Below are 25525 nucleotides of genomic sequence, written 5' to 3'. Positions count from 1 at the left end.
GTAAGACCGCGGGAGCATTACACAGGCCAAGTGGCATTACTAGGTACTCATAGTGGGAACGGGTTTTCACCCACCCACCTACCTAGTAAGTATGGCCTTTTTTTGTGGTTTTGATGTTATCTATGTCCCATTTTTTCTGTTTGTGTTTTTAAATTAGGAACGAAAAGTTCTAGTTAGGGACTCGCAAGGCACTGGGGACCCTTGACGTTGGGTTGCGAGCTTTGCGTATTTTGGCCAAAATAACAACTAATACCCCATGTTTCATGGATATTTTTTACTATGTATACCACTTTTTTTCAGGACGCAGCCAGGTCTTATATGCTGGGAGGGCATGATGTGCTGGCGTTTGGTTTGGCATGCAGAGCAGCCCGCTTTAGCTAACGGTAGCGGCGTTACAAATAGACTGTTATTCGGCAAGATATGCTATGCCTGACGACCAGTACATTATCCCTCCACGTATTACACATAGTACTGACACCCCATGTACTATTCACAGCACTGACCCTTATTCATCACATTTATTTATTTATTATTATTACATTATCACACAGTTCTGACACTTTCATACATACATATTTATTTTTTACCATACATTCACACCCTAGCACTACACTAACACTGACACTCATTTATCGCACACCTTTGAGCACTTAGTTCACCACTCCCCTCAAGACCAGTGGGAGTGGCTATCACTATTTAATGCACCCTCCTTCTGCAGCATTTTTTGACCTGTCTGCGTCCTGCTGGGAACGGGTTTTCACCCACCCACCCACCTACCTAGTAAGTATGGCCTTTTTTTGTGGTTTTGATGTTATCTATGTCCCATTTTTTCTGTTTGTGTTTTTAAATTAGAAACGAAAAGTTCTAGTTAGGGACTCGCAACTGGGGACCCTTGACGTTGGGTTGCGAGCTTTGCGTATTTTGGCCAAAATAACAACTAATACCCCATGTTTCATGGATATTTTTTACTATGTATACCACTTTTTTTCAGGACGCAGCCAGGTCTTATATGCTGGGAGGGCATGATGTGCTGGCGTTTGGTTTGGCATGCAGAGCAGCCCGCTTTAGCTAACGGTAGCGGCGTTACAAATAGGCTGTTATTCGGAAAGATATGCTATGCCTGACGACCAGCACATTATCCCTCCACGTATTATACATAGTACTGACACCCCATTTACTATTCACAGCACTGACCCTTATTCATCACATTTATTTATTTATTATTATTATATTATCACACAGTTCTGACACTTTCATACATACATATTTCTTTTTTACCATACATTCACACCCTAGCACTACACTAACACTGACACTCATTTATCGCACACCTTTGAGCACTTAGTTCACCACTCCCCTCAAGACCAGTGGGAGTGGCTATCACTATTTAATGCACCCTCCTTCTGCAGCATTTTTTGACCTGTCTGCGTCCTGCTGGGAACGGGTTTTCACCCACCCACCTACCTAGTAAGTATGGCCTTTTTTTGTGGTTTTGACTCAGTGTTAATCATGGGTGTTAAATGCAGTTTTCCATTCGTCACCCCGGCGAATCCGGATTAGGTTGTAAGCCCCACGCAGGTCTAGTTTGGAAAAAAATCTTGGCACCACGTATACGATCAATAGTACTAACATCAGTGGCAAAGGATACTTATTTTTCACCGTGATCTTGTTGAAACCCTGGTAGTCGATGCAGGGACGTAGAGAACCATCCTTTTTCTTGACGAAGAAGTATCCGGCTCCAAGCGGAGAGGAAGATTTCCGTATGAAGCCCCTCTCCAAGTTTTCTTTAACATAGGCGGACATGGACTGAGTCTATGGTAAGGAGAGAGGATATACCCTACCACGGGGAAGGGATGCACCAGGAATCAGCTCAATAGGACAGTCATACGCCCGGTGTGGGGGCAGCGTCTCCGCCTCCCTCTTGCTTAAGACATCCGAAAATGCAGCATAATGACAAGGCAATCCTGCAAATGAATGAGGCAGAGGAGGCTGAGCCGAACTAATCTGTCCCAGGCAACGGTTGTGACACTCGAGGCCCCACTGGAGAACCTCTCCAGAGTTCCAGTCCAGGACTGGGGCATGTAATCGGAGCCAAGGCAGGCCCAGCAGCACGGGGTTAATGGCCTTGGACAAGACAAAGAATGATAACAGCTCGGAGTGGAGATCTCCCAGTTGGAGCCTCAGCGGCTTTGTCACAGCAATAACTGGATCTGGCAGAGGTAGTCCATTCACAGATGCAACCGTCAACGGCCTCTCCACAGGGGTAGTGGGTAATTGAAGAAGATCCACCAGGTCTCTACAACTGAAATTAGCAGCGTATCCAGAGTCCAAATATGCAGAGACCGGATGCGTTCTCTCACCGGACACTACGGTCACTGGTATGGACAATTTAGACAGAAGTCCTTTTTTATCCAAGGTTGTCTCTCCTAGCAACCCTATGCTTTGGGACTTTTGTGGACACAGATGCACAGGATGGCCTCCGAGGCCGCAATATAGACAGAGTCCCGAAGTGCGTCTGCGTTGTTTCTCCTGGGTGGATAGCTTACACTGGTCCATCCTCACAGACTCCTTATGAGGATCGGCACCTGAGGACAGCAGAGGTTGCTGCAAGGGTGGGACCGGACTAGGAAGGCCTCCCGCCCGACGAGCCTCTAGGAGCCGTTCTCAGATCCTCATATCAAATCCGGGCGGACAGAAGGATGAGGTCATCCAGGGTAGATGGTAGATCTCGAGCGGCAAGTTCATCTTTAATTTTTGAAGACAGACCCTGCCAGAATGTAGCCACCAGGGCCTCATTGTTCCACAACAGTTCTCCCGCCAGGGTGCGGAAGTGGATGGCATACTTGGTCACGGAGGTATCTCCTTTCCGTAGGTTTAGCAAGGAGGCCGCTGCAGATGAGACCCGTCCAGGCTCCTCAAACACCATGCGAAAAGTCCGGAGGAAGCCCTGGAAGTCACGGGTCTCTGGTCCTTGTCTCTCCCAGATAGGATTCACCCATGCAAGAGCCTTGCTAGTGAGGAGAGAGATGATGAAAGCGACCCTTGCACCATCAGATGAAAATGTCCTTGCATACAGGCTGAAGTGGATCTGGCACTGGTACAAAAATCCACAACAGGTACCTGCGTCTCCATCACAGCGGTCAGGAAGTGGCAAAGGAAAACGGGGATCAACACTGCTAGGAGGTGTAGTAGGAGGAACAGCAGCTTGTGCCTCCTGCCGACGTACGAGAATGTTCAAGGCCTGGAGGAGACCGGAGGTCCAGCATATCCGTCCGCATCTCTTGTGACGTCATCTTGGTCTTGGATCTTTTGGATTACATAAAGTTACTTTTTCTGAACATACTTTACGATGTTGGACTTTATTGATAACAGAAACCACCTGTGTGAACTTCTTATACTGCAATCGATTGGGACAGAGATCCCTCCGGGGACATCTATAACAGTGAGTAATAACTTTACCCCTGAATAAACGAAGACAATGAAAGACCTCTTTTTGCTTCTAGTGGACACCTTGAAAAGGGAGGCTCTGCAGAATATAGACTGTCGCTTTTTAAAGTTTTATATTGATGAGAACATTTCCCCTAGGGGTTTAAGAATATTATTTAATAACCCTTATCCTACAGATAATTCGTTCAACATCGATTGGTATAATTTTATTGGACAATGTAATACCGGTTTCCTTGAAAGGCTTAGGATGAAAAGACTATCGATCAGCAGGTCACTTACTCTTGAAATTAAAACATTAAAAGAGCAGGATATCATAATACTGATCAAATTTTCTTTAAACAAGCACAACCTCCAATTATCCCCCAGCCAAATCTATTTTCTGCTCACAGCAGATCTTTTAGAAATAATTTTAAATATAAAAAGACCAATAAAACTAATAATAATTTAGCAGCAAATAATTTATCAGATAACACTAATAGTGTCAATTCACCTAACAAATCTTTCAGTCGGGTGATTCCTTCTAACAAACCCTCCTCTTCCCCTTCTCTTATGCTATCAAGATCTTCACACATAATTCCCCTTTCTCCCAGATACCAACTTTCTAACATACCCGTTAATGCATTTAAATCAACTGAACCTGACACACAACTTTTACGCTTAAACTTATTATCAGGAGATACACCAACTTCCTGTCCACATTCCCCACAGTTTAATGATTCTATTGACTCACAGGATAGCTTAAAGGGAATGTGTTGCCAGAAAAACATGTTTTTTTTTTAAAAATTAAACATTTAGTGTGTGGGTGATTAAACATTGTTCAAATTTTTTTTATTTTTTTGCACGAGTCCATGTAATATTATAAATTATTTCTAATTTATAATACTACCCATTTTTGGTCACTAGATGGAGCTGTTCCCAAAATTGCAGCATTGCAACATTGGGTTAAAAGCCCTCGCTCTAGTGAGCTCTCAGCATCCCCCCCTCCTTTATCCTGGCTAGTGCCGGGATAAACGAGGGGTTTGAAAGGTTTAACCTCCTACACTGTGTGTCGCCATTTTTTGAGGTAACCCACAGTGTAGTAGGTTTACATACAGTAGTAAACACACACAAACACTAACATACATTGAAATCTCTTACCTGCTCCTGCCGCCGCGGCTCCCTCCGGCCCGTCCGCTCCCTTTGCTGCCGCTGTTCCATGTGCACAAGTCCGGAAGCCGCGACCGGAAGTAGTAATATTACTGTCCGGCCGCGACTTCCGGTCCACAGGAAAATGGCACCGGACGGCGCCAATTTCGAATAGGACTGTGTGGGAGCGGCGCATGCGCAGTTCCCACACAGACGCCGTACACGGCAGTCAATGGGACGGGAGCCGTTCGCAGTCCCTATGGGACTGTGGCTGCCGTGTTCCATGTCTGTGTGTGTCGTTAATCGACACACACAGAAATGGAACAAAAAATGGCAGCCCCCATAGGGAAGAAAAAGTGTAAAAAATAATAAACAGTAAAACACAAACACACAAATGAAAATAAACGTTTTTATTAAAGCACTAACATCTTTAACATATAAAAAAATTATTTGTGATGACACTGTTCCTTTAACATCCTTAATGCAATTATCTATACATAGTTCTCCCAATTCCATTGAACAATTTTGTTTTAACCATTCATTACATAATGTGACATCTCCTAATAGTTCACATGATTCTCGACATGTAACTGTACAAAATGAACAAATGTACACCACGGTTAACCCTATCTCGGATCACCCCTCATTGTCTATGGATAATACAATTTCCACGCTTTCTTTTTTAGGTCTTCTGTCCCAGTTGACTATGCCCCTGATCACCCCCTCGGTCAAAAGCAAAGATTTCCTGATACCATACATCACAAGTCCCAAGACGCAGACTATAACCAACTTTTTTCCAAAAATACAAAAGAAAATTAGACATAGACATAGAGGAAAGAGAGGAGGTAGGAATCAAAAAAATCCAGCTATTCCCGGTACAACCGAAAAAATACAGGAACAAACAGTGAAACTGTTTAATCTTTCTACTAATGTTTTAAATAACCATGAAATAAGTTTACTAGGTAAAGGCCTTTCCTTTTGCCCCATAGCCCCCCCTGATACGTTCAAACTTTTTATGGATCTTAACAGGTTTGTCAGAAAGCTTATATTAATTAGGCATTTTTCTATGTCAGACTACTCTACTACACCTATTCCACAAATTGATCCTATGAGAGGTAAATCAACCCATGTAGCTGTCAGCGTAGATGTTCACCCCAAATCTAATTTTTATCCTTTACACCATCAAGGTTCCTTTTTGGACACCTTTTCCACATTAGTTGGGAATGAATTTAGAGCATTGGACCATGCACTATGCCCGATAACCTTACTATTTATTAAAGAAGAGCAATTAAAACGCTACGCAAAAACAATGACATTGTCATCTGCTCTGCAGACAAAGGGAATTGTTGTTCAAGACAAACATGATTATCTAAGCGAAACTTCGAAAATTTTATCAGACAGTGCGTTTTATTTAAAACTATCTGCTAACCCGCTTCCTAATTATAGTTGTGAATATAAAAATCTAATTGACACAGCATTTTTTGATGGGTTGTTAACCAAAAAGGAAAGAAATTTCCTTCATGTACCATTTCCGAGCATGCCCTTTATCTACCACTACCAAAATCCATAAATCACCTATTAATCCGCCGGGCCGTCCTATAATTTCTGGTATTGGTTCCCTCACTAGCAACCTTTCTCATTTTGTAGACTTGCACCTTCAACCTTTTGTTCTCAATTTACCATCTTATTTGAGAGATTCCACTCAGCTCATTAAAGATTTACAGGACTTAAAGATTGATCCATCCCCATCTCCAGTATACTTTCTAACAGCTGATGTTACAGCCCTTTACAGTAACATTCCCCATGATAGGGGTTTGGAAGTTGTTGAATCCTTTTTAGCATCCAGTTCGGATATACCAACTGCACAAACACGATTTTTAACTAATTGCATAGAATATATCCTGAAACACTACATTTTTTGTTTTGGCAACAACTATGATAACCAGATAAAGGGCTGTGCAATGCGTTCTCGCTTTGCGCTGGCATACGCCAATCTTTATATGGGTACCTTTGAGGATAAATATATCTATGATAATCACTGTTTCAAGGACAGAATTTTACTGTACAGACGTTTCATTGACAACTTGTTTTTTGTGTGGAAAGGAGAGGAAGAAGAGGCTTCTGCGTTTATTGATATACTTAATTTGAATGACTGGTTTAACATTTACTCACACGTTCCCTACCAAATACAGTGAAGGAAATAAGTATTTGATCCCTTGCTGATTTTGTAAGTTTGCCCACTGTCAAAGACATGAACAGTCTAGAATTTTTAGGCTAGGTTAATTTTACCAGTGAGAGATAGATTGTCTAAAAAAAACAACAGAAAATCACATAGTCAAAATTATATATATTTATTTGCATTGTGCACAGAGAAATAAGTATTTGATCCCTTTGGCAAACAAGACTTGGTGGCAAAACCCTTGTTGGCAAGCACAGCAGTCAGACGTTTTTTGTAGTTAAAGGAACAGTGTCGCCACCAAATTTTTTTTATATCAGTTTGATGTTAGTGTTTTATTAAAAACGTTTGTATTTATTTGTGTGTTTGTGTGTTACTTTTTTTTATTTTTACACTTTTTCTTCCCTATGGGGGCCACCATTTTTTTTTCCATTTCTGTATGTGTCGATTAACGACACATACAGACATGGAATACGGCAGCTCCAGTCCCATAGGGACTGCGAACGGGGCCCGTTCCATCCACTATGGTGTACGCCGTCTGTGTGGGAACGGCGCATGCGCCGCTCCCACACAGTCCAATTTGAAATGCGCGCCGTCCATTTTCCTGTGGACCGGAAGTCGCGGCCGGACAGTAAGATTACTACTTCCGGTCGTGGCTTCCGGACTTGTGCACATGGAGCAGCGGCAGCAGACGGAGCGGACGGTCCGGAGGGAGCGGCGGCGACTGGAGCAGGTAAGTGATTTCTATGTATGTTCGTGTTTTACTGTGTGTTTACTAGTGTATGTTAACCTACTACACTGTGTGTTAGCTCAAAAAATGGCGACACACAGTGTAGGAGGTTAGACCGTTCAATCCCCTCGTTTCTCCCGGCACTAGCCAGGATAAAGGAGGGGGGGATTCTGAGAGCTCACTAGAGCGAGGAATTTTTTCCCAATTTTGCAGCATAAAGCAATGTGGTTGCTTTACCACATGCAATGCTGCAATTTTGGGAATTGCTCCATCTAGTGACCAGCAATGGGAAATATTATAAATTGAATCCAATTTATAATATTTCCTGACTCGTGAAAAAAATAAAAAACATTAGAACAATGTTTAATCACCCACACACTAATTGTTTAACCAAAAAAAATATATACATTTTTTGCTAACAACACATTCCCTTTAATGATGAGGTTGGCACACATGTTAGATGGAATTTGTGCCCACTCCTCTTTGCAGATCATCTGTAAATCATTAAGATTTCGAGGCTGTCGCTTGGCAACTCGGATCTTCAGCTCCCTCCATAAGTTTTCGATGGGATTAAGGTCTGGAGACTGGCTAGGCCACTCCATGACCTTAATGTGCTTCTTTTTGAGCCACTCCTTTGTTGCCTTGGCTGTATGTTTCGGGTCATTGTCGTGCTGGAAGACCCAGCCACGAGCCATTTTTAATGTCCTGGTGGAGGGAAGGAGGTTGTCACTCAGGATTTGACGGTACATGGCTCCATACATTCTCCCATTGATGCGGTGAAGTAGTCCTGTGCCCTTAGCAGAGAAACACCCCCAAAACATAATGTTTCCACCTCCATGCTTGACGGTGGGGACGGTGTTCTTTGGGTCATAGGCAGCATTTCTCTTCCTCCAAACACGGCGAGTTGAGTTAATGCCAAAGAGCTCAATTTTAGTCTCATCTGACCACACCACCTTCTCCCAATCACTCTCAGAATCATCCAGATGTTCATTTGCAAACTTCAGACGGGTCTGTACATGTGCCTTCTTGAGCAGGGGGACCTTGCGGGCACTGCAGGATTTTAATCCATTACGGCGTAATGTGTTACCAATGGTTTTCTTGGTGACTGTAGTCCCAGCTGCCTTGAGATCATTAACAAGTTCCCCCCGTGAAGTTTTCGGCTAAGCTCTCACCTTCCTCAGGATCAAGGATACCCCACGAGGTGAGATTTTGCATGGAGCCCCAGATCGATGTCGATTGACAGTCATTTTGTATGTCTTGAATTTTCTTGCTATTGCACCAACAGTTGTCTCCTTCTCACCCAGCGTCTTACTTATGGTTTTGTAGCCCATTCCAGCCTTGTGCAGGTCTATGATCTTTTCCCTGACATCCTTAGAAAGCTCTTTGGTCTTGCCCATGTTGTAGAGGTTAGAGTCAGACTGATTAATTGAGTCTGTGGACAGGAGTCTTTTATACAGGTGACCATTTAGTACAGCTGTCTTTAATGCAGGCACCAAGATGATTTGGAGCGTGTAACTGGTCTGGAGGAGGCTGAACTCTTAATGGTTGGTAGGGGATCAAATACTTATTTCTCTGTGCACAATGCAAATAAATATATATAATTGTGACTATGTGATTTTCTGTTTTTTTTTTTTATATATAATCTATCTCTCACTGGTAAAATTAACCTAGCCTAAAAATTCTAGACTGTTCATGACTTTGACAGTGGGCAAACTTACAAAATCAGCAAGGGATCAAATACTTATTTCCTTCACTGTATATTGATTTCTTGGATCTTACTATTAGCTTTGATAAAAAGACCAACAGATTCGACACCAAAACACATTTTAAAGGTGATTTTAGGAGTGCGCACTATCCACCCTGGATTAAAAATGTTCCTTTTTGGCAATTTAGAAGAGTGAGGAAAAATTGTTCTTCTGACACTAATTTCTTTAAAGTATGCAATATTCTGGAAAGAAGATTTAAGGATAAAAACGTTCTTTTTTTTCTTTATCAAAGATTTTTATTTTGAAAAATATAACACAGTATATAAAAGATTTCACATATTCGGCCAAAAATTTTTTGCACGCGGTGCAATATATTAACTTTCACATCGTAATAACAGTATATAAATATATGAACATCATTAGGAGGTAGCCTCCCAACCATCAAGATTGAGTAGTAATAGAAATGTAATGGTTATAACTGTATCATGTTCACATCAAAACAGTGCAATAGTCAGGGAACCAGTCCCCCAGTGAAGAGTTGGCACGTATAAGTGCACATCTAAACGTAGAGTCACACAAACACAAGACACCAGACGACAAAGGGGAAACACATACAGACAAAGCGCACTCAGTCAGGCTATATAAGTTTGTTCTGAATATTCCATCCAACCAGAGAGGTAGATCAGCACCACCCCGGAATCCAGACCACACCGCTCAAGTTTGGTCAAAGAGCACAGATTTGCCCCTATCAGCGGACAGCAACTCCTCCATCCTCATAATCCCGTTCACCTCCGTTACCCATTCCTGCAAGGAAGGTACAGTATGAGACTTCCAGTGACGAGGTATCACTGTTCTCGCCGCAGTCAGAAAATGCCTAAAGACACCCTTTTTGAGGTGTGGAAGTGATCCAGGAACCATGGAAAGTAGTCCAATGGAAGCCGAGGTCGGGACCTCAGTGTGAAAAAGCTTGTTACCTAGATCAAAAATTTTCCCCCAAAAGGGACGTAGCTTGGGACAGTCCCACCAAATGTGCAACATAGTTCCAGGAGCCTCCCCACACCTCCAACAATCAGCAGACACATCAGGAAATATCCTATGCAACAAGGCAGGACAACGGTACCACCTGGTAATTATCTTATAGTTCTTCTCCTGAGCAAAACAAGACGTTGGTAACTTGTGAGCTAGAAGGAAGGAAGTACCCCATTCCTCTTCAGAATGTCAAACCCCCATTTCCTCGTCCCATGCAGTAGTGAAGGACAATTGAGAAAAAAAATACTTAAGCAGAAGGATCCCATGTAAATAGGACAACACGTGAGAAGGAGCAGTAGTCAAGGACAAATAATGTTCCAGAGGAGTCTTATCCTGTAGCAACACAAGACAGTCACCCAGGGAAGAAAGATAGGAACGCAACTGCAAATAGGACCACCAGATTGACCGTCTCCCCGGGCAGGCCTCAGAGACAACATTTATTGATAGGATAGCACCATCAGGAGTAAGGGTCTCAGCCAAATATCCACCCTCTCCTCTCTCCCAACAGAGGAATGTATCAACACCCACCGCCGGAGGGAAGGAAGGGTTATCAAAGAGAGGAGTCAAAGATGGCAAAGAAATCATGGGAGTCGTAATGTACACAAGGAGATCATCTGCATATAGCGCCAATTTATAATGTTGTGAGCCAACACGTACAACATTAACATTAGGGTTGCTCCGCAGTGCCACGGCCAGGTGTTCCATGACCAGAACATACAATAGAGGCGAGAGTGGACACCCATGTCTCGTGCCGTTAGAGATAGACAAAAAGTCAGATAAGAGTCCGTTAACACGAACTCAGGCTGTAGGCCTACGGTATAACGCCATTATTCTATCCACCATAGTGTTGCCAAGGCCCACCTGCGTCAGGAGACTGCGGAGGAACACCCAGTGCACTCTGTCAAAAGCCTTTTCGGCATCTACCGAAAGTAAGCACATCGGTATCTTACGGGATTGGCAGTATGATGCTAAAAGGAGGGTCTTGTTAGTATTATTCCGCGCTTCCCGACCGCATACTAACCCCACCTGATCATCAACGATCAAGCCAGGCAGTAACGGCGACAGACGAGAGGCAAGCAACTTCGCGAAAAGCTTTACATCAACATTGATTAGCGATATGGGCCTGAAGTTTGCGCACGACGTTGGATCCTTGCCTGGTTTTGGTAAGAGGGTAATATGAGCCTCGAGGGACTGAGGCGCAAAGGGACAAGAGTTAAAGACTTTAGTCAAAAAAGGAGCCAGTTGTTCTTTAAATGTCTTATAGAATTTGTTATTAAACCCATCAGGCCCCGGACTCTTGCCCACGGGAGAGTCTCCAATAGCAAGCTCCACTTCCGATTCCAAAAAATCTTCCTCGAGCCCCAAAGCCACCCCATCCTCCAAGGACGGCAACGCAGTATCATGAACATAACGGTCGATTTTATCCCGTAACGCCTCAGCCTGCATATCATGAAATTGGCCTTTAATATTATATAAAGCCGAGTAATATTGTCTGAAGCAATCAGTAATACCAACCGGGTCAAGAACCTCACTGCCCGAGGGAGATGTAAATTTAGGGATGTATGACGCTTGTGTACGGGGATGCAATATCCGTGCCAAAGACCTGCCATATTTGTCCACAAATTCGTAGGAGTGCTTCCGCATCCGATCCCTGAACCGCACTTGTGACTGATCTATTAGAGAACGTAGGGATTCTCTCGCTGTAGTAAGATCCGCAAAAACCTGTGAGGATGGAACCCGCTTATTACAGGATTCCAGATCCCGTATCTGAGTAAGGAGACGTGCCATAGCTACCCCTTTTTCTCGCTTCAAGCGTGCCCCATGTTGTATCAGGACTCCTCTAATGACACACTTCAGCACCTCCCACTGGAGTGGCAAGGGAGTAGATTCATGCTCATGAACCTCAAAAAAAAACGGTGAGTGAGTCTTTAAGGGCCGACACGCATACTGTATCACGTAGTAAATTGTCATTGAGTTTCCATGACTGGAAATTAAGCACCGAGTTAGGAAATGTAAGGGTCAGAAACACAGGGGCATGATCTGACCAAACCATAGGGCCCACCTCAGAAGTAGGATGCCAGGTAAGCAAGTGGTGGCTAACCAAAAAAGCATCTATCCTACTGTACATGTTGTGCAGTGGCGAAAAGTAAGTATACTCTCTTACCTGAGGGTGCAGAATCCTCCACACGTCAATCAATTGCATGGAATGCATCACAGTCTTCAATGCCCCCAAGTGCGACTTAGGAATAGCAGACCTGCCCGAGGAGGTGTCAAGCCTGGAGTCGAAAGTCAAGTTAAAATCTCCTCCTACAATTAAAACGCCTTCGGTGAACTCCTCCAATTTCCTCAAAAATAATCGGCCCACTCGAGCCTGGTCCTGATTGGGGAGGAACAAATTAGCCAGAGTAAAAATCTTATTCCGTATGGACAGTTTGAGAAAAACATACCGACCACCCGGGTCAACAGGGACATCAATAGTTTTATGGGAGAGTGACTTGTGAATACATATACTAGCGCCCTTGGACTTGGATTCCGGGTTGGCACTGTGGAACCTGGCCGAATAATAGCGATTCGTGAACTGTGGCGTATGGCCCACCTGGAAGTGAGTCTCCTGTAGGAACAATATATGTACCCGCTCTTTGTGCATATTATATAAAATTTGCAAGCGTTTTTCTGGGACATTAAGCCCCCTAGCATTAAAGGTACAGACTTTCAATTGTGCCATCACCACCTCCCACCAAAGGAGCTCGCAAAGAAATGCGCTAAAGCAGTGGCGAAAAGAACAAGACAGACAAGGAAGGGAGACACGACAACAAAGACAGACAAATGGGCGAAACTATCACCCACTCCTTGATCTACTCAAGGAGAAACAATCCAATATACACCGGATACAACCAGTGAGACCCTAACAGGAGAAGTGTCAGGACAAGGTCTAGCCAGCGCCCCGCACCCCCCAACCCAGTACAAATATCACACATCTAATAAGAATCATAACATAAGAGAACAGGAAATCAAGGTAATTAGCACAATATCCCAAGGTAATTAGGCAATGACAGGCCGTATTATCAGGAACATAAAGAAACTCTGTCAGAGAAGAAAACTCCCCTGAATGCATTCATTGTCAACATAAATGTACATGCATGCAATTATCAATAACGGAAATAACAGCAGAACAGTTATGTTGAAGCATCACTGGTAACTCAACAACAATACTTAACCACCGGCAAGTGGGCCATCTGTTCTCCAGCAGCCTCCACCTATAGCAAAAGAACGGACATAAAGATAATTTCACTTTGAACACAGCAGACTATCTTCTCATATGATAAATTCAATGACAATTAAATTGATAGGCCCAGTCCGACCGCAAGCCACAAAGGAGACATCTAGACGAAATCACAGCGGATCAGCATGTCGTCCACCAGGTCGCCCCATAGGAGAAGCGGGAGATCGACCACGCCTGCGTGGTCTTGGGCATTGCGGTGGAATGGGAACATAAGGCCAATCAGTAAGGGAAACTCTAGGCACAAGGAGAGAAGAGCAGAAATCCGGAACATCCCCTGGGTCCCGAACACTCAACAATGTCCCATCCCTGCGAACCTGCAGCTGAAAGGGGTAACCCCAGGAATAGGAGATCTCATGCTCTCTCAAAACATCCAGTAAAGGACGAAGCACTCGGCGTTTGTCCAAGGTCATCCTGGACAAATCAGATAACAGCTGAATTTTGACCCCTTGTAATAAAACTTCCCCTTTATTCCGGGCCTTCCTCATGATCTGCTCCTTCAGAGAGAAAAAATGGACACAGCATAGCACATCTCTAGGCCTATCAGGATCCGGGTTACGAGGACCAAGAGTCCTGTGAGCTCTATCCAGCTCTAGCGGGTCATCAGTAGGGCGCTCCAGCAAGGAGTTAAACATGGACTATAAGACAGGTATGAGTTGCCCCGGAGAGATATCCTCAGGGATGCCCCGAAGCTGAATATTGTTACGGCGATTCCGATTCTCATGATCCTCAGCCAGGTTAAATAGCGCATGAATGTGCTGGGAGTGATGATCCAGCCGGTCAGCATGAGAGACTTGCTGCTGTGTAACAGTGGAAATGTCGCCTTCCATGCGCTGCACTTGATCGGACAATTGAGAGAGATTATTAGTAAGAGATTGTATCTCTGAGTTGTAGGTCATCTCCAGACGGTTTAAATAATGCTCCATGTCGTTTAGTGGGCAATGCGGATAGCTGTTGTCTCAGGCCCTGTAAATCATCCCCCATGCCAGCAGAACCAACAATATGGGGAGAGGGATGAGGATCCTGTTCCCTGGGAGAAGCAGTAGGCAGTAATGCAGGCCCCAGCACGCCAGAGAATGAAGGAGAGACCCGGGCGCCATGACAGGCACCACGTGGTGAGCAGGAGGGAGCAGGAAGCGCCATAACAGTCCCAGAGGAACACATCTCCACCCCCGCCAGCAGGGAAGGAAATTGCCCCAGGGAACCAGAGGCCGAGGAGGGGGTACTGTCGGTACCTGATGCTGCAGCGACAGCCGACGATGATGTCCCCTCCGCAAGTGGAGTCCCGGCGCCAGCTCGTTTCTCCTCCAGCGGCGCCATCTTGGGAGACAGCCCAGCAGCAGCGTCGGTGAGGAATCTCTGAATGGAGCCGGCTGAAGACATCTGCCTCGTACAGTATGGAGTCCCCGTGGTGGCCTTGGATTTTCTGACCATTAGGTAAGTGCAAGTGTGCTTTTTGCTGTGCTTATGAGCGGGTTAGGGAAGTGCAGGAACGGAGCTCTCAGGGAGCAAGTCTGGTCAGCGCCATGTCCAAGCCACGCCCCAGGATAAAAACTTTCCATCGAATTTGATAAAAGGAGTACGTTCTAGAGCTGCTAAACTAACCCAAGAATCATGTATTAATCAAGTAAAAATAAAAAAGAAAGAAAAAAATTGTAAAAATAATTTTATTACATCATTTAATAGTGGCAATAAATCTGCAAGTTTAATTCTGACTAAATACTGGCACATTCTTAAAAACGACCCGTTCCTGAAAGATGTACTGCCTAATAAACCAGTCATTACGTTCAGACGATCATCAAACTTGAGAAATATCCTTGCTCCAAGCAGAATATATAATCCTAAACCATTCACTCCTAAAATTTTTCCAATTTTAAATGGTTCTTACAAATGTGGTCTTGTACGGTGTTTATGTTGTAATAATATTGCACACAAAAAGGACGTTTTTACTTCCACTGTCACCACAGAAACCTTTTCTATTAAGTCCTTCCTGAATTGTGGGAGTATGTACGTTATATACCTGTTAGAATGTTCTTGTCGGTTACAATACATAGGCAGGTCAATCCAAGGTTTACGGCGTAGAATTAACAAACACAGCTCTAATGTGAATAAAGGATTTCTTAAACAGTGTTTCCCGTCACTGTGCTTCATCACACACTTGCCAATTTGATAGCATCATTATTACCCCCATAGAACAAATATCCCCTGATGTTCCGAATCGCTTTCAAAAATTAAAACAAAGAGAGAATTATTGGATTTTTAAACTTGTTACACTTCATCCAAAAGGTATGGTGAATTTCTAAAGATATAGTATGCATGTAGAGTAGTATATTTGACTTACCTTCCTATTAGCGCTTTTATCACATGTACAGTCTTTCCTTTTTTGACCCTTATCGGCTTCCGTAGCTGCATCTGGTTGCCTTGACTCCAGGGACACTTCGGCGCCACCTGTGTACCTGCGCGACCAGCAGCACGAGGGCTGGTTCTATATTTTTTATATATTCTTTTTTACATATATATTTACATCCTGTCAGAAGTAATTATTGCACAATGTCCTATTTAAAAAAAAAAATTTAGAATGGAGGTTTGTTTGTTTTTATAATTTTTCCCATGTCTAACCGTTTTTTTAACGATCTGTTCAATACCCTAATGTACTGTGATTACGCTGTGTTTTTTTTTTAAAGATGAATGCTTGTTATATATTTTTTGATTGAATGTATTTGATGATATATAGTTATATGTATTTTTACATATATTTAAGGTTTATATAGAATAACTTTCTTGTTCAATTGTTACGGTTTTAACCCTTGACCTTGCCAGATGACGTCATCTGGGTACTTTGACCCCGGTCACATTGGCGGCTTTTTCAACAACCTGATGTATTTAAGTGTGGATAAGTGTATACATATTTTATATGGCCTGAGGAAGACACTGGTACGGTATCGAAACGCGTAGCCACAATTATAATAAAATAGTCATTTATTATCCGTATCCCTTATTATCAAGTAGCAGCGCCGTTTATGATCCATTTTTTCACATTTAACATTATTACAGCGGGGTCCATGGCCTGAGCGTACTGTCACGTTGTGTTCATGGACCCACTGGGCCGTACCGCCTTGGCGGTATGGCAGCTGGCCAATAGGGCGCAGGTTACAGTCTATAGTTCGTATAGGGTACCTGTGGCAGGTCGGACAGTAGCAAGACAGGTTTGGCTGGGACTAGGCAGCAGGTAGATGTTAGGTGTGGTGTATCAGGACAAGCGTGGTATACAGCACAGCACGACTTCAGCTCAGCAAGGCACTTGACCAGAATAGCACGGGATACAGGAGGATGGAACACTGGGAACTGGAAAACACTAGGAGACCATTGGCATAGACAAACTTAGGGTACGACAACAACGCTCAGGCATGGAAGGAAGGGGCTGAGCCCTTCTTATAGTTCAGGGTGCTATGGGCTAATTAAACATGAAAGTCCAGTGTGCGCGCACTGCCCCTTTAAGAGCAGGTACGAGCATGCGCGCGCACCCTACGGGACCCGACCGAGGTGAGCGGAAGTGAGCGCTGGCGTCTCCTGAGGAGGAGACTGGGGCCAGCGCTTGCAGATCCATGGCTGCGGGCCTCAGGAGGTGAGTGATTCTGATGGCCCGCGGCCATGGGCATGACAGTATCATTGGGATGTTGTATACTTCTGTATTGTCATTTTTGAAAAATAAAAACCAATTGAATTTCAAATAAAAGGTACCACTATGGATACAGTCTGTGCACCCCTTTACGCAAAGTTGTACTTAGGGTGGTGGGAAGATGTCCAAGTTTTTTCTGATGATTTGCTTTTTTTTTTACCAGTCACATTTTGTTTTGGGGAAGATATATAGATGACGTTTTGATATTTTGGGACAGCGATCTGGGTCTGTTAAATGATTTTGTTATGATACTAAACAACGAGATAGGAATGAAATTCACTTCTGAGATTCTTTCCAAAACTATACATTTCTTAGATCTTGGGATTTCCCTGGAACCTTCTGGCAGTGTGTCTACTAGTATTACAACTATGTTATCTAAGTGGGTTAATTTGATTTTTATTTAATTTTTATATTCTTTATATTGTAGTGCATTAATTTTACATCACATGTACACCACCAAAGGATATTAGACAATAATAAGTAGGGAAAGAGGAATAGGAAAAAGTGATGCAAAAATAATCCCTAAAAATTAACCTTTATTGCTATATTCCAAAATAGTTCACCGATACATTAAAAATATGGGTAGAGTCATTGGTAAATTAGAATCCAAAGGGCCAAATGGCTGGCTGTCCCCCGCAGTGTTTTACCAGCATGACTATATCATCTGTACATATAAGTGAATATACAGTCTTTTTTTAGGAAGTTAGTCATTAATTTTAGACACTCATAATTGTCACGTTGGGTACGTGGACCCACTGGGCCGTACCGCCTTGACGGTATGGCAGCTGGCAAACAGGACACAGGTCACAGTCTATAGTTCGTATAGAGTACCTGTGCTAGCTCAGACAGTAGAAAGACAGGCTCGGCTGGGACTAGGCAGCAGGCAGGCAGTAGGCAAGTGCCAGGCGTGGTGTAGCAGGACAGGCGTAGTATACAGCACGACTTCAGCTCAGCACGGCACTTGACCAGAATAGCACGGGATACAGTTTACAGGTAGCAGGAACTGGAAACACTGGGAACTGGGAAACACTAGGAGACCATTTGCTTAGACAGACTTAGGGTATGACAACAATGCTCAGGCATTGCAGGAAGGAGCAGGGCCCTTCTTATAGTCCAGTGTGCTCCCTACGGGACCCGGCCGGGAGAAGCGGAAGTGAGCGCTGGCATCTCCTGAGGAGGAGATGGGGACCAGTGCTCACAGTTCCATGGCTGCGGGCATCAGGAGGTGAGTGAGCAGCCATGGGCATGACAATATTATAATTCATTAGTTTTTATTTTGTGGATTATTTAACTTTTGTTTATTTATATAGCAGTGCTAATTTTGCACACTGCAAGAAACTCTAATGTATAGGCGTCCCATTTGTCTAGGACAATTTACCTAGACACTACTACACATGGAGGCACAGATCCGCTGCTGCTACCTGTTACTTCCAAGCAACGTGAGTTCCACGCTGTATTGGAGGCTGCTACATGGATATGTGAACAGTTCTCACAGGCAGGCTGTCAGTGCCGGTTCTATTATTATATGCAGAGCAAAGCCAATGCGCCGCTACTCAGCATGGTAAGACAAACTAACTAAATATAGAATTGGTCCCTAAACTAACTACCCATTATAATCCCGACGCGCGTTTCACCGAGTATAATGCTAACGCACGTTTTGGCTTTTTCTGGGGCAGGAGCGCCATGTTCTCGCCGTCTTTTATAGGTCCAGCATGACAGGCATGTATATTAAAACAGGGAAGAAAAAGAAACACGGCGCCACATCGTGCAAAGTAAAAGTTGGATAAGGTAAAGGAGCAAATTGGTTAAATATAAGCTCACCTTGACCAATGGACACTGTGAGGTGTCACACAAGCATTGGGGCTGCTGCCAGGTCCAAAACACAAACAAACACAGTTTGTTGTCCAAATTGGAAGTAGAGAGTAAAAAAACGGACCACCGGCGCTGCGATTATAGTCAGGAAATAAAGACCTTTAAACGAACATCACAACAAAGTTTTAATGACAGAGGCTACGCGTTTCAACACCGGACTGGTGTCTTCATCAGGCCAATATAAAATGTGTGGTTCAAGCACATTTATATACAAGCAGAAACAGGAAAAAACCAGGAAGAGGGAACAGAGTCCCGCCAAAAACACAGGTCAAAGGTCAGACACATTATAAATAAACAAATAACATGTCTAAAATTTACACACGCTGACTATACAATGATGTTTAGAATTACATATCATATAATCCTTCACAAAATGACATTAGAAATACATTATAAGAAAAATGATCGGCACTAAAACAACATATGGCTGCACACGCCGTTTTCAAGCACATACAAAAATACACTTCATATCATTAAAAGCCACAGTACTAACCGTGGCAATGGGTACAAATTCTGAGTATTTGTCCGTAGTAATAAAACAAAGACAAGATTAAGATTAATACGGTGACTGTAGTCCTGAGACGCTGGTTAAGCTTCCCCGGTTGCTAGGAGACCTAGAGAGTACGGTGGCCGAGACATGAGCGCTGAAGCGCATGATGGAACGCACAGAGCTTAGACAACGGGGAAAAAGACGAGTGGTGGACAAACCAACAATTCATTATTCAGGATAGGTAAAAGACTCATTTAAAGCTAAAATCTATTTGAACAAAAGGATATTTATAAAATCAAACGATGATAATGGAGTTTTTCAACAAGGGAGAAAAACAACACCAGACGATGGACCAGAGATTGGAGCACACACAAAAAAGCCAACAAAAAGAAAACAACCGCAACGATCCAGACCAGGAATCCAGGACCAGGTAAGCAAATAATTTGGTTAAAAGTATATGGGGTAAAAATCTATGAATTTAAAATTCCAAAAAATCTTAATAAAATTGATAATATGGATATAAATATTATAAAAATTGTAAAAATTGTGCTGTTGCCAACATAGATAAAATAGGTGACCCTACATGAGCGGGGAAGCAAAATTGGGCACAGAAGAAAGTCGGGTCTATTCCAAGGATGATTCTGTGAGATCATTCAATCCATTGGGATATAAGGTGCCTAATTTGTATATCCAAAAATGTTCTCGCTGTTTGAGCCTAATAAATCTATCAGACAAATCGACGGATATTTGTTCTATAGGGGTGACTTTAATGTGCGCAAAATTGCAATCACGTTTAGATGCGCAATGTCGTGATACACTTTGTTTTAAAAAACCCTTACTTACATTAGACCTATGTTTATTAATACGGTTCCTTAAAGTCTGTGTCGTACGCCCCACGTATTGCAAATTACATGTGCATTGGAGCATATATACTACATATGTTCTCCCACTGTTAAGATAATTTTTGATTGGAAACCTTTCGCCTGTTGATGTAGAAGAATACTCTATACACTTATTAGTAATGCTGTTACAACAAAGGCATCTATTTCGACCACAGCAAAACGAACCTTTCATATCTGTTACTGATTCTTGGTTTGTCCTTTTAATATTACGCATTTTGCTGGGGGCTATTACGTTTTTAATTGTCTTAGCCCGTCTATATGGGATTGTAGGATTTACAGGAATTAGAGGTTTCAGAAAAGGATCATTGATCAAAATATGCCAATGTTTCCTTAGAATAGATGTAATTAATTTACTACCTTTATTATATGACGTTATAAAATTGCTGTTTCGCTCAACCTGATTAGAAATCTCAGTAGTTGTTTTTATTTGAATACACTCATCCTGAGTCAGAGTTCTGGCTTTCAACTCTGCACCCTTTACTAGACTCCTTGGAAAGCCTTTTTCCAGGAATCTTTTATTAAGGATCTCACATTCTTTATTAAAGTAGGATTCATCAGAGCAGTTTTTTCTAATCCTACGATATTGACCAAAGGGAACATTTTTAAGCCATGGAGCATAATGTGCGCTTTTAAAATCAAGATAGCTGTTCACGTCTACAGTTTTAAAATGCGTTCTCGTTACAAAACGGCCACCCTTTTTCTCAATCGTTAGATCTAAAAAGTCAATGCTATTGTCTGAAAACGTATGGGTAAACGACAAGCCAAAACTATTATTATTCAAATACTCAATAAAATCATTAGCAGTAGATAAATCACCCTTCCAGATAAAAAACAGGTCGTCAATATAACATCTGTACAGCACAATTTTGTCTCTAAAAATATGTTCATTCAGTATAAAAGAATTTTCAAAGGACACCATATACAGATTGGCATAGGAGGGGGAGAACCGCGACCCCATTGCACAACCTTTAATTTGCTTATAAAAGTCACCATCAAAAGTAAAAACATTATGGTTTAAAATGAACTCAATACAGTCGATGATAAAATTGGGTTGTGAGTTAGAAAAACGGGGATCATTTATAAGAAAGCTAGAAATAGCTTCTAAACCTTGTGTATGAGGAATATTTGTGTAAAGAGAAGCCACGTCAGCAGTAAGAAAACTGATATCCGACAAATCATGGACAGTATGTAATTCAAAGAGGTCTCTAATCAGTTGGGTGGAATCTTTCAGAAATGAAGGTAACTTTGAAACAAAGGGTTGTAAGTGGATATTCACAAAATGCGATAGGTTACTGGTCAATGATCCTATGCCCGAAATAATTGGTCGGCCAGGCGGATTAGACAAAGCTTTATGTATCTTCGGGAGATGATACATAAAGGGAATGGTTGGGAAGAGAATAGTCAGAAACGCCCTTTCTTTTTTACATAGAAGATTGTCCTTAAATGCGATCTCTATCAGAGATTTGTATTCAATCTCGAATTTAGAAATAGGATTAGACTTCAGTTTCTCATAAAACTGCTCATCCGAAAGTAACCTAAAAGCTTCTTTGAAATATTCGGGTCTGTCTTGAATAACAATACCCCCCCCCCCCCCCCTTTATCTGCTGACCGTATTATAATATCCTGCCTCTTTTGGAGGATTTTTAAAGCTCTACGTTGAGGACCAGACAAATTGTCCCTATGGGGAATAGATGGTTTCAAGTTTTTAAACTCTGTGCTCACTAGGTTGGAGAAGGTCTCCAAAGCTGGACCCCTATGATGTAACGGATAGAACGAAGATTTGGGTTGTAGCTTAGTCCTAACTGGCATAGGATTATCTGTAGTGACTTGATCAGGTAAAATCAGTGGTGGAGACATGGCAAAATGGCGTAAAAGATTCAATTTACGCATGAATTTATTTAAATCCATAAAAAGTTCGAATCCATCAGGCGATGTGGTGGGACAGAATGAAAGCCCTTTGGATAACAAGCTAACTTCATCAGCATTTAGTATATGTTGGGACAAGTTGAAGATTTTGACTAAATCAACTTGTATTTCTTTTTCAAACGATGGGGGCAGAACCTTTGGTATGATGTCTCCCCCCTCTACAGCCTCTATATCTACTCCTAGTTTTCTTTTGGAGGATAGTTTTGGGATTGTCAAGAAATAAGAGTTTATGGTTAGAGATGAGGGACTTTGGGGTCCCCGAGGGAAGGGAAAGGGATTGACTGGGGGCATGGGAGGATGAGGAGGAGGATCTAAAAAAGACACAGAACCTATTTGATCAGATGTCGCGAGGAGAGTGGTCTGGGAGTAGGGGAAAGGATTTTTGGTAGGGGATGGAGATGGATGCGTGGTGAGATCTAAAAGGGTGGGTGAGATAGCGGATATAATAGTGGTGTCGATGGAATCATTGAACATAGAACAATTGGAGACTGAGTCTAAGGGTGTATCTGGGATAGGATTGAAGAGTCTGAGGTGTGCATCCAAATCACATGACTTGAAGGCAAATTGAGGAATAAATTCCAATGACTTAGGAACATTAGAGATAATAGCAGGGGAAAAATTGATGAGTGAGGGCACCTCAAAAGAGGGAAGGCTTGTGATAGAAGTCGTTTTGGGAATAGGGGACAGGTGAGATGGGAGGGGAATGACAATTAAAAACTTAATAGCCCCCAGCAAAATGCGTAATATTAAAAGGACAAACCAAGAATCAGTAACAGATATGAAAGGTTCGTTTTGCTGTGGTCGAAATAGATGCTTTTGTTGTAACAGCATTACTAATAAGTGAATAGAGTATTCTTCTACATCAACAGGCGAAAGGTTTCCAATCAAAAATTATCTTAACTGTGGGAGTACATATGTAGTATATATGCTCCAATGCACATGTAATTTGCAATACGTGGGGCGTACGACACAGACTTTAAGGAACCGTATTAATAAACATAGGTCTAATGTAAGTAAGGGTTTTTTAAAACAAAGTGTATCACGACATTGCGCATCTAAACATGATTGCAATTTTGCGCACATTAAAGTCACCCCTATAGAACAAATATCCGTCGATTTGTCTGATAGATTTATTAGGCTCAAACAGCGAGAACATTTTTGGATATACAAATTAGGCACCTTATATCCCAATGGATTGAATGATCTCACAGAATCATCCTTGGAATAGACCCTACTTTCTTCTGCAACCAATTTAGCTTCCCCGCTCATGTAGGGTCACCTATTTTATCTATGTTGGCAACAGCACAATTTTTACAATTTTTATAATATTTATATCCATATTATCAATTTTATTAAGATTTTTTGGAATTTTAAATTCATAGATTTTTACCCCATATACTTTTAACCAAATTATTTGCTTACCTGGTCCTGGATTCCTGGTCTGGATCGTTGCGGTTGTTTTCTTTTTGTTGGCTTTTTTGTGTGTGCTCCAATCTCTGGTCCATCGTCTGGTGTTGTTTTTCTCCCTTGTTGAAAAACTCCATTATCATCGTTGGATTTTATAAATATCCTTTTGTTCAAATAGATTTTAGCTTTAAATGAGTCTTTTACCTATCCTGAATAATGAATTGTTGGTTTGTCCACCACTCGTCTTTTTCCCCGTTGTCTAAGCTCTGTGCGTTCCATCATGCACTTCAGCGCTCATGTCTCGGCCACCGTACTCTCTAGGTCTCCTAGAAACCGGGGAAGCTTAACCAGCGTCTCAGGACTACAGTCACCGTATTAATCTTAATCTTGTCTTTGTTTTATTACTACGAACAAATACTCAGAATTTGTACCCATTGCCACGGTTATTACTGTGGCTTTTAATGATATGAAGTGTATTTTTGTATGTGCTTGAAAACGGCGTGTGTAGCCATATGTTGTTTTAGTGGCGATCATTTTTCTTATAATGTATTTCTAATGTCATTTTGTGAAGGATTATATGATATGTAATTCTAAACATCATTGTATAGTCAGCGTGTGTACATTTTAGACATGTTATTTGTTTATTTATAATGTGTCTGACCTTTGACCTGTGTTTTTGGCGGGGCTCTGTTCCCTCTTCCTGGTTTTTTCCTGTTTCTGCTTGTATATAAATGTGCTTGAACCACACATTTTATATTGGCCTGATGAAGACACCAGTCCGGTGTTGAAACGCGTAGCCTCTGTCATTAAAACTTTGCCGTGATGTTCGTTTAAAGGTCTTTATTTCCTGACTATAATCGCAGCGCCGGTGGTCCGTTTTTTTACTCTCTACTTCCAGGCATGTATATTGGCATATCAGCTTCTACTTTAGGATCTGTTTGACAGGTCTGTCGGCCAATCAATAAGAGAGGCCCTGTTACATGTTTTTTCCAAAGAGATTCACTTGATTGAAAGAACGCCTGTCCAATCCTATGCAAGTACCACTGAATTACATTGTGTTTATTCTTTATTGTCACGGTCTGTGAGTATGTGGACCCACTAGGCCGCACCGCGGTAGCGGGGAGGCAGCTGGCCAAACAACAGAGCACCCCAGCAATACAAAGTTCCGCACTAGGGTACCTGAATAGTCCAGACAGTGGCCGAGGCTTTTGCACTGATGGAGGTGGGTGCAGAAGGTTACGCCAGACGTGGCGGATCACACTGGACGTGGAAGATGGCACTGGACGTGGCAGATGACAGAGGACGTGGCAGATGACACAGGATGTGGCAAACAACAGCAGGTACAGTAGACACGACTCCAACACTAGTAGGCACAGGAACAAGTAAACAGCACGGGATACAGGAACAGGAAACATGGCATGGGTAACAACTGGAACGGGAAAACACTAAGGGACCATTTGCAAGACTGACATGCGATACACTAACAACGCTCAGGCAAGGGTCGGAAGGGCAGGGCCCTTCTTATAGTCCGGGAAATCATTGCAGTTGATTATGATGATTGTCCACATATGCATGCGCTGGCCCTTTAAAACCGGGCACGAGCGCGTGCACCCTACGGGACACAGCGGACCGGAGCGGAAGTGAGCGCTGGCGTCTCCTACGAAGGAGATGCAAGCCAGCACTCACTGATCCATGGCTGCGTGTCGGGAGGTGAGCAAACCCGACGGCCTGCGGCCATGGACGCTACATTTATTTA

At 42.7% G+C, this 25525-nt stretch overlaps 1 protein-coding gene and 1 long non-coding RNA gene across 2 annotated transcripts in view; one reads left to right on the top strand and one right to left on the bottom strand.

Moving 5' to 3' along the window:
• The window catches only part of LOC142759560 (uncharacterized), a 57947-nt gene that overhangs the window by 14427 nt on the left and 17995 nt on the right, over positions 1-25525 (bottom strand). The window lies entirely within an intron of this gene.
• RPL35A (ribosomal protein L35a) overlaps positions 12737-25525 on the top strand; it is a 283976-nt gene continuing 271187 nt past the window's right edge. Inside the window, exon 1 of the mRNA XM_075861862.1 lies at positions 12737-12748. The gene's annotated coding sequence lies outside the window, so the exon portion shown is untranslated. The remainder of the gene's footprint in view (positions 12749-25525) is intronic.

The sequence above is a fragment of the Rhinoderma darwinii genome, chromosome 4, assembly GCF_050947455.1.
Source record: "Rhinoderma darwinii isolate aRhiDar2 chromosome 4, aRhiDar2.hap1, whole genome shotgun sequence".
Classification (NCBI taxonomy): domain Eukaryota; kingdom Metazoa; phylum Chordata; class Amphibia; order Anura; family Rhinodermatidae; genus Rhinoderma; species Rhinoderma darwinii.
Note: the sequence above shows the minus strand (reverse complement) of the source record. Positions and strands in the feature narration are given on the sequence as shown.